The sequence below is a fragment of the Pelophylax lessonae genome (assembly GCF_965119305.1).
Source record: "Pelophylax lessonae genome assembly, chromosome: 7".
NCBI lineage: Eukaryota > Metazoa > Chordata > Amphibia > Anura > Ranidae > Pelophylax > Pelophylax lessonae.
This window is the reverse complement of record NC_138774.1, coordinates 154,441,776-154,457,832: the sequence shown is the minus strand read 5'-3', so window position 1 is coordinate 154,457,832 and position 16,057 is coordinate 154,441,776.

Below are 16,057 nucleotides of genomic sequence, written 5' to 3'. Positions count from 1 at the left end.
TGGTGAAGGAACCATAGCCCTTCACTGGACGTGAGGATGGTGAGGAAAAGTCCACTGAGAGAGCATGGGGAGCGCTGTCTTCCGGGGAACTGAGGAACGGGTAAGTAAATAGGTTTTCCATCCCCTAGACTGAAATGTGCAGTTAACCTCCACAGTGTGGTCACAGTCCCACTGCAATGGAAGGTTTTGAGATTTCCTGGAGTTGGTCTTTAATCTGGCCACATGCTTACAGGTATTTAAAGATATAATGGATTTCTCCATCCACCTACACAGTGAGGATGGGCGAATCTTCTGCAGTGGCTATTGTATTTTGTTTGTTGGCCCTGGCAGATGTCAAAATACCTAAACAGTGGCTTGTTCTGATTGGATGCCGACACTGTTCGGTTAACATTTATCTTCCCATACTTTGATTTTTTATTCAACATTTATTCAATGAATGTTGGGCAGAATGGTCACCTACTGATAGAATTTAGGTCGGTTCATAAGAAACTGGCTAAAATTCAAACAGTGTATGGCCAGCTTTACTTTTAGGGCCCATTTACACCTACGTGCATTGCGGTGTGCATGGCAACACACGTGTACATCTTATCTGTAATTTCCCATTTAAAACACATGAAAATGAAAGCACATACTGTAGGGGATAAAGTAGGATAAAGATATCACTTTAAATACACTGCATTTTTACTGGAAATTCCCTTTTGTTCAGTAAAATTCAGAAAAACAGAGAAATTGGTCCCTAATGTAGATTACACGTAGAAGGGAGTTTTTGATCACAGTTTTCCTGGGTGAACAGTAGGGGGTTGGAGTTGCAACCCCTGTTCCTACACCACTGCTCAAACCTACCCATAGGCATAAGATCATATAATCAGGGCAGAAAATATTGGCACCCCTGAATTTCTTTCAAATAATGCACTTCTTCGCCCAGAAAATTGTTGCAATGAAAAATGTTTAGGCATTCTCATGTTTATTTCTTTTGTTTGTATTAGTATGACAGAAAAACGTGGGGAAACAAAAAGCCAAATCTGACACATGCCACATTAAAACTCCAAAAATTGATTAGATTAAATTATTTGCACCTTCTCAAAACTGTAAGAAATAATTGCATTCCAAGTTTATGATGCTCCTGTAATTTGTAATTAAACTCACCTGTATCAATTAACAGGTGCGGACAATATAGAAATCACACCTGCAACCAGTTAAAATGGTTAAAATGGACTCAACCTTTCTGTTTCTCTGTGTGCCACAGAAGCATGGATAAGAGAAAGAGCAGCAAAGAATTGTATGAGGATTTGAGAACAAAAAATGTGGAAAAGCATGGACAATCTCAAGGTTACAAGTTCATCTTCAGAGATCTTAATGTTGCTGTGTCCACTGTGCATGACATTGTCAAGACGTTTACAGCCCATGGCACTGTAGCTAATCTCCCTGGATGTGGAACGAAAGAGAAAAATTGATCAAAGACTCTGCCAAAACTTACCTGAGGAAGCCAAAATCTTTTTGGGAGAATGTGCTATGGACAGATGAAACAAAATGTCATCTTTTTGGTAAAGCTCATAATTTTTCTGTTTTCAGAAAAAGAAATTAGGTCTTTAAAGCAAAGAAAACAGTCCCTACAGTCAAACATGCTTTGCTTCTTCAGGCACTGGATGTCTTGACCGTGTGCATGGCATTATGAAATCTGAAGACTACCAAAAGAATTCTGGGGTGCAATGTAGGGCCCAGTGTCAGAAAATTGGGTCTCTGTCAGAAGTCATGGATATTAAAGCAAGACAATGGCCCAAAGCACACATCAAAAAGCACCCAGAAGTGGTTGAGGACAAAGCACCAGAGAGTCCAGATCTAATTCCCATAGAGCACCTGTGGAGAGATCTCAAAACAGCAGTTGGAAAAAGGAACCCCTACAAACTGAGAGACCTGGAGCAGTTGGCAAAAGAAGAGTAGTCTAAACTTCCAGTAAAGAGGTGTAAGTAACTTATTGATGGTTACAGACAATGTTTGATTTCAGTTATTTTTTCCAAGGGGTGGGCTACCAAATATTAAATTGAGGGTGCCGATAATTTTGTTCAGTCCATTTTTTATTTTTTGCGTGGAATGTGTCAGATTTGGCTTTTTGTTTCTCCACTTTTTTGTGTCATACCTATACAAATAAAAGAAATAAACATGAGAATGCATAAACATTTGTAATTGCAACAAATTGCTGGGCGAAGTGGTGCATTATCTGACAGAAATGTAGGGGTGACAATATTTTTGGCTATGATTGAATTTACATATACTGGCTGTTTTCAGCCCTTGATATTTCATGCCTAATGTGTAAATCCAATGCCTGACTACATGCCAACCTCTCTTGGGAGGAACAATTGGTTTGGTGGGTTTGAAAATCCCTTTTGTTCCTCCATAAGCGTGATAAGCGGTGCCAGCAGTGTCTGCCAGTGCTGCTTTCCTTTTAGACTCTTCCCCTCTCCATTGACTAAACACGATACATACAGTATATGTTTATAAGCAAGACACACAACGTGAATGCCTTAAGGCAGTGAAAGAACATTTGCACATTCAACCTTCCTATGAAATTTCTGGGCACCATAGAGGGATGATTGTCCTCTCTCCTAGTTTAAACGATTACTCCAGCCTAACAAGAAATTCAGGTTAGTATTTGAAAATAGAGAGTTCTTAAAATCACTAAATGTTAGCAAGCAACTCTTTTATCTCTTTCCCTGCAGTGGACAAGAAACAAATTTGCAGCAAATAATTAAGTGCATGTCAAAATAAAAAATATGTAAGGAGCAGTGCCTGTGCCCACTCTCCTCACTCACCCCCCACCACTGTGCTGCTGGCTGCCTGTGCAGAACCGGGACTTTCCCACCCACCCCACCGCCCCACTAGGAACTGTGTATCAGGCTGTGATCCTCTCTCCTTTCTTTTACTGCTGACATGAGTGGCCCCCACTACCTCCCCCATCCGCACATGCACCACCCTCAGAAGGGCCCCAATGAAAGGCGGCCAACACTAGGATCTAGGTGGCAGGTACTTTGCTATTAAATCCAGGGTTACCCCTCTGTCGGAAACACATATGCCCACCCTCTATAAGGACTGTAAGTATAGTGTTGCACGCAAAGACCCTTTCCCTATTTCTGGGTTAGTCAAGGATGATACTTTAAATCTGCTTGCACTGGTTATAACTTTGTTTAACATTGCTATAGTTAAGATGATTACCATCTTATGGGTTAAGGTCCACTTTACCTGGTACAGCATTCTTGAATCTGGTTATTTGCCTATTGAATGATTTATGCATAGTTTAACTGCATTGCTTCAATACATCCGTTTAATCTACCACCAGTTGCTTGGCCTATTTCCTGTGTAGTGTATTAGAGTTGTGGCATGCTAACTGCTAGGGATACAAATGGTAGCCTGATGGCAGAGGAAGGCCCCACGTGTGCCAGAGGACGGAGCTTAGATGGGAACCCCCAAGGTAATTGACACAGGCTAACCTGAGGTGCTGAATCTAAGTATCCACCGGTTTTCGCCAGAGCCTCTAGTGGTGAGGATGGACTTCGCTGCGTGTGAATTCCAGGTTGCGGTCCTCAGGGTCGCCCCACCAAGGGGAAAACCAGTCAAGGTCCGAAGGTAGATAAGCAGACAAGGGAGATCCGAGAGAATGGTCAAACAAGCCGAGGGTCAGGATAGGCAGCAGGTCAACGAGGTCAGGAACAAGCCAAAGGTCAAAAACGGGTATCAAGCAGGTAATAGGACACAGGTTTCAGGAACACCGGAGGAGCTGCAGACAAGACAGCAAAGACACAGTGCTGCTGAGGTGTTTAAATAAGGCAGCCTGTTGCCAATTACTGCAATTAGTCTCCACTAGGTTAACCCTTTAGATGGCAGACTCATGACAGCACATCATTGGGAGCGTTCCTAACACTAACGCTACACATATGGGAGCAGCATTCAACCTATAACCAGATGTGTCAGTGGTGACAGAGTAGCTTTAAAAGTTGTGGCAGAACAGAGTACTCATCATCACCAGTGGCTCCTGCAGGGGTCAGCACTACACATGCAATACATCTCTGCAACACAAGCATGTTTTCCATGGATTTTCTCTTTAAAGTTACTGCAAGTACAGAAAAATACTTTTTTTTTTTCTATCTGGGTAGAAATGTACCTGTCTGGGTAGAAAAAAAACAACAACATTTTTTTCACTTCTAAAGTTGCTTTAACTTTATATTGATAATAATTATTATTATGTGCGGATCAATTTATACTTCCTTGATGTAATTTTTACATTGACTGATTCAGCTTCTTCCTTGGTAGAGGTACAGAGAGAACGCGACCACTTCAGTGCAGTTTCATATTATGAAGTGAATGTAACTAAATCATCAATGCTACCAATCAATATCTCCAAACGAGCTAGTAGATCTTTACAAACACAATTCTCGTATGAATGGATGAAAAGCTCTGTATTACACTGACAACCCCCACTAGCAAGATATCAAACGTGACTTGCTCTTAGATATTCAAATGTGACCTAACCCATATAGCTACATTTGAAATATCTTGGTTAGGATAGCGGCATACAAAATGTTAATCCTACCTAAACTTCCGTACCTCTTCCAGCCAATCCCTATTTCACTACCCCAAACCTTCTTTAAGAACTCGGAAAATATGTTACGACAGTATATCTAGAAAGATAAAAAAAGCCAGAATACCTTATAGCATTCTAACTAATCATTAATCAGTGAGAGGAGTAGGTCTCCCAGTATTATGGACTTACCATAGAACTGCTGTTTTAGATCAGCTTAAGGAATGGTTTAACCCGAAATCAGAGAAACTATGGGTACAGATTGAACAAGCTGAAATAGGTAAATGTAACCTTCAATCGCTACTATTAGCCAGTACATTAGACTGCCCTGTCCAACTCCCCATTCTCCCCTCTATTCAAGAAACAATAGTAGCTTGGAGGTATATAACCCACTCCACCCCAATCGCCAATCCCCCCATTATTATACCCATTCCACTAACAGCATATAAATATCTAATTCCGTCCCTCCAGGTTAATCATTGTGTGCAAAAAAGATATAATTCATTAACCAAACTCTTCCAAGACCCAAACGGGGCACGTACTTATCAATTGCTCCAACTTATGTCATTCCATAAGAAACACCCCTCCTCATCTATTAAACTAGATGCAGAGCTTTGGAACTATCTGACTACTAAATTCCATATCAAAGGTGCGATTTCATGTTTTTACAATAACCATCAATACCCTAAAGAGACAGCAAACGCTAGCTTCATACTTAGCTGTGATAGTTCTATAAGGTGCAACTTCCTACTATCACACTGTATTGGTCACTGAAACACGGTGCTTAAAATTTTACATAAGGGATATTTAACCCCCCTTAAAGTGGAGTTCCGGCCACGAAAATATTTTTTCAATAAAAATACCCCCGGGACAGTCAGGGCTAGTACATTCCACAATTGATAGCCTCTGTACTGTCCCGGGTCGCACTTACCTTTTAGAAGAAATACTTACCTTGAAAATTTCTTCTCCAGCGCTGTCATCTCAGATGTGGGCAGCTGAAGCCAGCGTGTCCTCTCCTACGTCCTCTTCCGTGTCCTCTTCTCCCAGAATGCGCCTGCACCAGCCCCGCTCATCACTTCCGGTGCGCGTGTCATCCCTCCACAGCTTCTGGGCATGCCCAGAAACTTTTTAGCAGGGAATGACTCGCCCACACTGGAACTGACGAGCGGGGCCAGTGCAGGCGCATTGATTCCTGGGAGCGATGACGTTCAGCTACCAGGAATCAATGCAAAGTGGAAGTGACGGCGCCGGCCGCAGCCACAGAGTGAGGAAGTGGAAAAAAGGTGAATATATTTTTCTTCAATAACAAGGTAAGTAAACAAAAAATAAATTGTAACTATTGTAACAGGAAGTCAGCTAAATCTGGGAATGTAGTCACAGGAAGGAGATACATTTCTACCTGATTTAGAAAGTCCATTAATTAATTTAGGGTGTTGGCTACAGAGCTAGCCAGCAGGAAGTTGAAAGGCCTTCACCTGTTCAGAATGAGGGAGTTAAGGCTCTATAATTTGTTCAGAGAAATTCCTATTGTTTGCTGCCTCCAGAAGCTGCATCCTGAAGCCATGTGGGCTGGGAGCAGGAGGACAGTCAGCGTGTGCCTCCCGACAGGATGTGTGGGCCTGGGAGAAGACCCCCCGGAGTGATGTGTGCCCGGGACGGTAACCAAGGGTGAATACGTCTCAAAGGTGAGAAGACGAAGTGTTTCTGTGTGAAAGAAACAAAAGGACTGTGTTGCCCTGTGAAGCTATAGGTCCGCTGTAGGACAAGGAAGTCTGCCCGACGGTAGGTTGGAGACAGACACTTAGGCAGGTTCCAGTTGTGAGAAGGTAGCCGCCCACAGAGGCAAGGATTTATTTTCTGTTTTATTTTATTTTGGATGTTTTGCTGCATTACAGCCTGGTGAAGAAAACACCATTTAATAAACCACACTGTTTGTTTGCAAGCACTTGTCGGCTACCTCTCTGGGAAAACGCACCCCCCAAGGGGTCATCCACACCCGCCACCGAGCTAATCCCTCACATATGGTGGAGGTATGCAGTGGGCATAAGCAGAGATCCCTGCAATGGAGTGCATATGTTTGATGAACTTTGTCTGGTGCATGAGATTGCACAATCTATGTGTGCAGGAGAGAAGATCCTGACAGAAAAAAAAAAAAAAAAAAAAAAAAAAAAAAGTGTTTTAAAGAGACAGCGGTCTCAAAATTATTTGAACTTTGTTGTGTCTGGTGCAAGTGACTGCACAAACTGTGTGTGCAGGAAAAGAGATCTTGCAAGAGAGAGAGAAAAACTACATGTGTTAAAGAGACAGTGGTCTGAAAATTTTTTGCTGGACTGTGAAAAATTTGTTTGTGGAGTTATTGAAGATGGGGCGTTCAAAACGCCTGAAGAATGCAAAGATAGATGAAATGAGAGACCGGATTCTATGGATGGAGGGGATGTTGCCGTCTGAACCAGCCCCATCCATGCCTAAAGAGAGTCTACTAAAGAGGAAGGTTGTTGTCCCTAGCAACACTGATGAAACCGCTATGGAGACGCAGTGTGCTCAGATGAAAAGTAAACTCAAAATGGAGGAGATGTTGAAACATCTGATTATATCAAATGCAGCTCAACAGCAGGCAAATGCGGATTTTCAGCAGAGCTTTGCAGCTCAACAAAAGGCTCATCAAGAGAGCATGGCAGGCTGGAAACAGAGACGCCAGCAGCCAATGGAGGCCATCGGTTTGGAGGAAACCGAGTATGTGTGCAGGGCTGAGTTGGATGCCTTGCAACGGAAAATGGAAGAAAAGGAACAAGCCTTGGAATTGCTTAAAATGGAGCATAGAAACTTGCAGGAAATGAATGAACTACTCAAGTCTCATGTGTTACAGTGGGAAGAATCCACTGCTCTTCTTTTGGTCGAGTTGCAAAAATGTCAAGACACTATAAAGGAGAAAGATACCATCCTCATGGAAAAGGAAATTGAAATTCAGACTTTGCAGAAGCAAAGTATGTGTGAAATGTTGGAGTTGCGTAATCAGCTGGAAAAAAGTCTTCAGTGTTTGGAAGTTACAAAAATAGACCTGCAGGAGTCGCAGGAACAGAATGTCGCTCTGAAAACGACATTGTCTCTCAGCGACAACGAGAAAAGTGAAAGAGAGGCTAAATTACTGAGTACTGTGTATGAGCTCACTACTTTGAGCAATGTGGTAAATGAATGGCGTGCGGACTGTGAAAGTTGGAAAGGGGAAGCCCAACGTGTCCAGCAGCAGTTAAAGGAGAAAGAAGCCTGTGTGGCAGAATTACATTCTTATTCCCAGATGCTAGCCAATGAGGTGAAGGCTCTTATGCAGGGAAAAGGGGATTGTGAACATAAGAGGGAAAAAGTAGAGGCACAGCTTCTGGAATCGCAAGTCAAGGTGTCAGAAGGTGACCGATTGTGTGCTAAGCTGTCAGAGAAGGCAAACCGACTGCAGGTTGAGTTGGACAATGTTACAAATCAGCTTTCTCAAGCAGACAGCAAATCTAGAGAAATTGCGGAAGATTTTTCTATCTTGGAATCGCAGCTGCAAGACACGCAGGAACTCTTACAGGAAGAGAGGTGTCAAAGGCTGAGTTTTAGCACAAAGCTCAAACAAATGGAAGATGAGAAAAATGGCTTCCTGGAACAAGTAAAAGAGGAGGCGGAAGCAAAGAAAAACCTATCAGAGCAAGTCGCAACATTGCAAGCTCAGATAGCGGATATGAAAAAACGCATGGAAGAAAGTGTTGGTTCATTACAGTGTGTTGAAGATGTGAAAAAGAAGTTTGATCAGATGCTTGGTGAAGAGAAGACTGTGTCTGCAAAATATGCAGAAGAACGCGCACGTGCAGAAACGGAGGTGCGTGATAACGAGAGCAAAGCCCTGTTCTTGGCTCGCTCTTTGGAGGAAGCTCTAGAGTGTAAGGCTGAACTAGAAAGTGTTAAACAGCTGCGTACAGAAATGGAAGAATTGGTCAGCTCCAAGGATGATGTTGTGAAAAGCGTTCAGGAGCTAGAAAAGTCTAAGCGAGCCTTAGAACAGCAAGTAGAAGAGATGAAGATTCCGTTGCAGGAACTGGAAGAGGAATTCCAGGCAACAGAGGATCTGTCCCAAAGAGGGGATAGTGTGCCTGATGCAGTTTTTAAAAGGATCAGTGTTTTGGGGTCTGTCCTGAGTGAGCCTCAGAAATGTGATGACATGTGGCTTGAATCACCCCTTTGGAATAAACCGTTCCTTCAAAAACTTCAAGCATTGGAAAATGTATCATTAGAACTTCAGCAAACAAAGGAGCTGTGTAAGAAATGTGATGATTTCTCAGTTCAGGCTGAAAACCTAGTGGAGAAAACTAAAGCGGAGAAAACTAAAGCAAGTGATATAAATCTGGGAGAAAAAAGCAAACGCCACCTAGTGGAGAAAACTAAGGCTGTTGGTGAAAACGTGAAGCAAATGAATAAGTGCCTTTCAGGGAGTGTTTCCAAAATGGAACTGGTGAAAGACGGGTGGCAGAAGTTTGATCGTGATCTTGAGATGCATTCCATGTGGAATTCAGATAGAGAAAAGGAACCAGGTGACTTTGAGCGGTCAAATAGTTCAGCAGAAAGTGCATTGAAGAAACCTGTAAAAGAATGTGTTGCAGTTCCATGCTTCTTCACTGATGCAGAGAGGAGGTCTATAATGGATACCACCCAGATCGCTGGGTTCAACTGTGTTGTTGCCTTTGACCCCTATGTTGGTGGAAGGAAAGTTGATGATGTTCTGGTTGGCTTCTTCTGTGAAGAGTTTGGCAAGAAATATAAACTGAATATCAAATCAAATAGTAGGCCTTTACTGCGACTCGCTCAGGAGGGCGAAAAGTTTAAGAAGTTGATGAGTGCAAATGCTTCAGATCTGCCTATGAATATGAAATGTTTGGTGAATGATATTGATATCTCTGGGAAAAGGAACAGGGGTCACTTTGAAGAAATGTGTGACAGCCTGTTGTCTCAATTGGAAAATCCTCTGCACAGCATCTTAGAGCAAGCAAAGCTCAAGAAGGAAGATCATTCCCTTTTACAACAAAAAGTCAATGATTGTGTACAGATGTATGGAGAGGCAACTCAAGTCACAGAGGGATGTCAAGAGTCCCTACTTGGAACAAAGCTTAGTGAAGCAAAGGTTCTCAAAGTTTTGTGGAAAACATTTATGGATTGCAGAGAGAGGCGTCTTAAGAATGTTGAAGACATTAAGACTAGCCCAATTGAGTTGCCTATGGATCACGGTCCTCCATGGTGGATTGGACAGACGGTTATGAGGGACAAGCTGTCTGACATTTATGAGAAAGCTGTCAATGAAGATGACAGAAACGAGAAGGAGCGAAATGATGCCAAAAATGCAGTTGAAGAATGTGTATATGAGATGAGAGACAAACTGTGTGGCATTTATGAGAAATCCGTCAATGAAGATGACAAAACAGTTTCATCCGGAAGCTTGAGGATAATAGGAGGCTTATCAGTGAGTCAGCAGTGCTTGACACATGCGTGCCTGGAAATCTGTGTCCCAACCCTAGGGTTGAAACAAGAGGGGGGGGTATGTAACAGGAAGTCAGCTAAATCTGGGAATGTAGTCACAGGAAGGAGATACATTTCTACCTGATTTAGAAAGTCCATTAATTAATTTAGGGTGTTGGCTACAGAGCTAGCCAGCAGGAAGTTGAAAGGCCTTCACCTGTTCAGAATGAGGGAGTTAAGGCTCTATAATTTGTTCAGAGAAATTCCTATTGTTTGCTGCCTCCAGAAGCTGCATCCTGAAGCCATGTGGGCTGGGAGCAGGAGGACAGTCAGCGTGTGCCTCCCGACAGGATGTGTGGGCCTGGGAGAAGACCCCCCGGAGTGATGTGTGCCCGGGACGGTAACCAAGGGTGAATACGTCTCAAAGGTGAGAAGACGAAGTGTTTCTGTGTGAAAGAAACAAAAGGACTGTGTTGCCCTGTGAAGCTATAGGTCCGCTGTAGGACAAGGAAGTCTGCCCGACGGTAGGTTGGAGACAGACACTTAGGCAGGTTCCAGTTGTGAGAAGGTAGCCGCCCACAGAGGCAAGGATTTATTTTCTGTTTTATTTTATTTTGGATGTTTTGCTGCATTACAGCCTGGTGAAGAAAACACCATTTAATAAACCACACTGTTTGTTTGCAAGCACTTGTCGGCTACCTCTCTGGGAAAACGCACCCCCCAAGGGGTCATCCACACCCGCCACCGAGCTAATCCCTCACACTATCCATTTATTTATCAGGTAACCAAAAGCAAACGGATGGCCCAAAATCGACTATGTCGATTTTGTAGCCGGAACTCCGCTTTAAGCTCTTTAAAATATATCCAAATCTAATTGTGGTCGTACTGGCACACTATACAATATTTTATCGCAATGCAAATGCGTTACAAGCTTCTGAAGAGGGATATCCCTCTCCAGAAGGTTGTTACACATTTGCATTCCCATAAAATATGGTATAGTGTGCCAGTACAACCATATTAATGCCATCAATAGTGGAGATAGATTTGAATATATTTTGAAATCAACGGGTATACTTACCAAAGCCTCCCCACACTTAGCAATTCTCAACTTAGATATTAGTAGATTCCCTCCCCACCACAGAACCATAGTATTTCACATCCTGATAGCCTCTGAGCTAACATTGACAGCAAAGTGGAAAACTAACTCAGCCCCCAATGTATCTGATGTAATCAATAGGATAAAAACCCAATATCACTACGAAAGAACAATTGCCTGTAACCTCCAGACTCTGAAATCCTTTAATGCCAGATGGTCAGCATGGGTCCTCCAAAATATATAAGTACATAAAATAGTGCTGTTTTATTTATTACTTGTTGCCTGACAAACCTCTAACAATAGATTGACTAAGCAAAATGCATATTGTTGTCTTTCCTTTGCCTTTTTCTTTCTTTCTCTTTTCCTCTCCCTCTTTTTAGTTCTATTTCTCCAGTGTAACCAGTATTAGGTCACACACAAGATCACTCAAATGAGTATTTGACTACAAAAGCCCTCAATACTCCAGTCCAGGATTATGGACTGGGAAAAATATGTAAAATCTAAACAGTGATTGGAAATGTTTATTACAGAGTTCTATGTTTGTTTTTATGAACCATGCTCCATTTTACTTTATAAATGCTGTTCTACCTACTATGCTGTACCCTTCATGTGAAACTTCAATAAAAATCTTTATTGAATCATAAAAGAACTAGTACATTATAACAATTGTTACAACATATTCATCAAGTGAGCAAACACTATTTGCCGTCTTAGAGTTCATTTACACAGGTAGAACAAAACGCTGCATTTAGAAGAGTAATTTTGTACGCATCTAAACACAACACTCTAGTAATAAATAAGCCCATGCACACAGCTGCGTCTACATATGAAAATGCATTTAGTTGCAAATAAAAAAGTAGAACACTGCTGTAAATTTTACACACAAATCACAAATTTTACACATGTAGGAGCATAAACACATATAAACAGGCTTAAGCGTGAGTACTTTGGCCTGTATTTTATGCAGGATCTTCTAGCTCTGCCAGAAAGAACCTTGCTTTAATGCAGAAAATACACGTACGCTTGTGTGAATCAGCCCTTAATTGATAAATATGTTTTACAGTACAGTTGCCATAGCAGGTGAGGAAGACTACCTAGTCTCCATCTGTGAATAAAGTAGGAGCACCCAAGGCCTGCAAATAGTTAATCCTTTTTTTTTTTTTTTTAATTAGAAAGCTGTTCCCACTAGGATACATTTCAATAAGGAAACCTGCATAGAGAGAAATACATTGACTGCCATTGATGACTTCCTTCCGAAAATTGCAGCTCCCTGGCAGTAATGCTGATACTTGCTAGTCACTTACAAGGAACCCCCTTGTAGCCAATGAAGTCAGAGTTAAGTTGGAACTCATGACCTGTGTAGCAGGCTATGTATTTTTTTCTGACCACAGGTGCACTTTAAATGTAACTGCCCTCCTTGTGCTGTTTATGGCTAAAAGCAAATAGATTTCACATATCTCGTCCTTTTAAACTTTACTCTGACACAAAGTATACAAGCAGTTTATGTTTGATCTCTGAAAAAAAAAAAAAAAAAAAAAAACGTTGTTAGTTTGTATCACGTACAAAAAAAAGAAGAATAAATCAATGAAGCAGATGAGAAAAAAAATTGCAGTAACACTGCAGCTGTTAAACTTCCAATAAAGTTGCATCTTTTGCTCCATCTGTTGGACAGTATTTGAACAGCAAGGGGCTTATCAGTTTCAAAATTGTTTTGCTAACTAAAAAAAGTTAATGTTTGAAACTTTTCTGTAGCCTGTTAAGCTAAATTTCATATAACAAATTAAACTTTGAGCTCATCATCCTTCCTGGTCTTGCGTTCTTTTCAAATAAGGCAATGAGCAAAGCTTTAGGTTCTATTCACATCTAGGTGTTTTTGGGCAATTTTTTTCTCTAATCCACATCTCTAAAAATGCCCAGCAGGACAAATCCCATTCATTTCAATGGCCCCTGTTCACATCTTAGCGTCCTGTCGCCTTAAGCAAAACGACCATTGCTCAAAAAAGTACATGAGCTGCTTTTTTTGGCAGATTACAGGCGTTTTTTTTTTTTTCTCATTGGTCACTTGTCAACCTAAAAACGCCTGCACAAAAAATTGCTCCTCGTATTAGTATACGAGGTCATTGTATATTTGAAAATAAATTGCTACAATTCAGGTTAGTAAGCAGGCTTGTCACATCTTGAAGTTATGAGTGTTAGCACTTTACAGACACATAAATATTAGAAATATACGTTGTATGCAATATTTAAATTGAGAGAACTTTTTTTTAAATGCTACTTTATTCAGTAACCTCAGATACTAAGCTGCAAGACATTGCAATGCCATCTGTAGCAACCAAACATTCTTATTCCTGATCAGGATCGTAACTACAGGGGTTGCAGGGGTTGCAATTGCAACCGGGCCCCATGCTCCAGGGGGCCTGTGTGGCTCCCCTGTACACCTGGATAGGAGGGGTGGCGGGGGCAGCATGTAGAGAAATCACTGTCCTCCTTTTTTCCTCCTGTAGCTGCAGGAGGAAAAGGGAGGAGATTGGTTCCTCTGTATGCTGCCCCCACCACTCCTCCTATCCAGTTAACTTGTGTTCTGCTGTCTCTGGGCCCCTGTGTGCTCCCCTGGTCCCCCCCCCCCCTACTGCTGTGCCCCCCTCCCACTGTGCTAGCTCCCCCCTTCCCCCCCATTATTTTATATGCTAGCTCCTCATGTGGGTTAAAGGGCCTGTACAGCAAGATCTCTGTACTGGAGTAGTAGATACAGTAAATGCAGGGGGCTTGGATGGCCACATTCTGAAAAAAATCATCTGCTTAAGGCTCAGTTCACACTGCCGCAACTTATCATGCGACTTGGGAGTTCAAAGTCATTCTTATCGGAGTGACTTAGAAAACGTTTCCTGCACTACTTTGGGGCGACTTCCTCCCCGCTTGCATTGATTTCTGTTAATGAAGTCGCAAGCGAGCTGCAATGAAATTGTGCAGGGTGTCAGCTGTCAAAGTCGTGCGATTTTGAAACCGCATAGATGTGAACTGGCACTTATTGTTGTAATGACATCTTCAGTAGTAACAGAAATACACTTTGTTGGCCGAAGGAGGAGTCAATGCATTTCATGCCGTCTCAGCACTCAAGCCTCCCAACAGTCTCGGATTTTGTGAGGCTGTCCTGGGGTTTGAACAAAATTCCAGCATCCTGTGAGTCTGGGCTGTGTCCTCCTGCCAGCCACATGCTGGAATACTCTTTACATCACCTGTCCTTGGATGTGGTGGCTGCATCGGCTTTCTTTTTTCAGGCTAAGTACATTTTCAGCAAGTGCAGAAAATATATATTGATCTTCACTAAAATTCAGTGGCCTTGTCACGTTGGAAAACCACTAATCCCATCAGCCCTAATGTAATAAAGATGAACAGAGGCAGACATGTTGGAGGTCCAGCCTGGGTGGCAACCATGGATCCTTTCATAGATAGCATAAAGGAGAGAATGTAACCACCCAGGTGGTTGGCTACATGGATCTCACAGGATTACCAAGTAAAAAGTAAAGAAAAAAGCCTGAAAAAGGAAAATTAATGCAGGCACCTCATCTAAGAACTGGATGTTACAATATATGATTTTGGGTTTACATATGCTTTACTAATTTGAGGATGTACAATATACAGATTGAATGGTGAGTAGTAACATACATAGAAAAGTGAAGGCAGCCCTGTTTGGTTGGCCAAAAACATAGGAGTTGTTGAAAGAAAAATTTGGAGTTTAGAAATGTTGGTCAATCAAATATTCAGGCTTCTATTCACGTGAACAGCGCTGGAGGAAACCTAAAACTGCAAGTATGGGGCACCCTTGGGCACCCTGAGTGGAATGATGCATGTGTCATGCATGCCATGGTGAATGGTGGGTGTATCCAAATTGTGGCCAAACAGTGAGAGTGGTTTAACCAGTTCAGCCCCAGAATGTTTATCCCCCTTCATGACCAGGCCATTTTTGCAATACAGCACTGCGTTACTTGAACTAACAATTGCGTGGTTGTGCGACGCTGTACCTAACTAAAATTGATGTCTTTTTTTTCCACAAATAGAGCTTTCTTTTGGTGCTATTTGATTACCTCTGCCATTTTTATTTTGAATAAAATACATTTTGAATTAAAAAAATATATATTTTTTACTTTATGCTATAAAACATTCCCCCCAAAAATGTAAAAAATCTAATTTCTTCATCAATTTAGACCAATATTTATTCTGCTACATATTGTTGGTAAACAAAATCCCCAATTAGCATCTACAAACTATGGGACATATTTATTTAATTTTTTTTATTAATAATAGCAGCGATCAGCGATTTTTAGCGGGACTGCGACATTGCGGCGGACAATCTGACAATAACGGACACTTCTTGGGGACCAGTGATACTAATACAGTGATCAGTGCTAAAAAAAATGCACTGTCACTGTACTAATGACACTGACAGGGAAGGGGTTAATGCCAGGGGACAATTAAAGGGTTAAATGTGCTCCTAGGGAGTGCTTTCTCACTGTGTGGGGGGATACTTTGACTGGGGGAAGACAGAGATCCATGTTCCTGCTTAGCAGGAACACAAGTTTACCATCTTCTCCTCTCACAGAACCCTGTCTCTTCTGAGAACGATTGTCGTGTCCTGGCTGTCCAATCACAGCAGGAGTGGGTTGCCGCGCCCCACACGAAGTGCACGAAATCACGTACAGGTATGTGATTTTGTGCAGGAAGGCCGTCCTGCCACAGTATATCTGTGTGGGTTGGTCTATAACAAGTTAAAGGGGTATGGTTATATATGAAACTTGAGACTAATCTGCTCTAGAACATAAGTGTGTAACTCACAGAGTGCAGGGGGCAGGAGTGTGTAATGGACAGAGTGCAGGGGTCAGGAGAGCTTAACCATTTAGCTACCA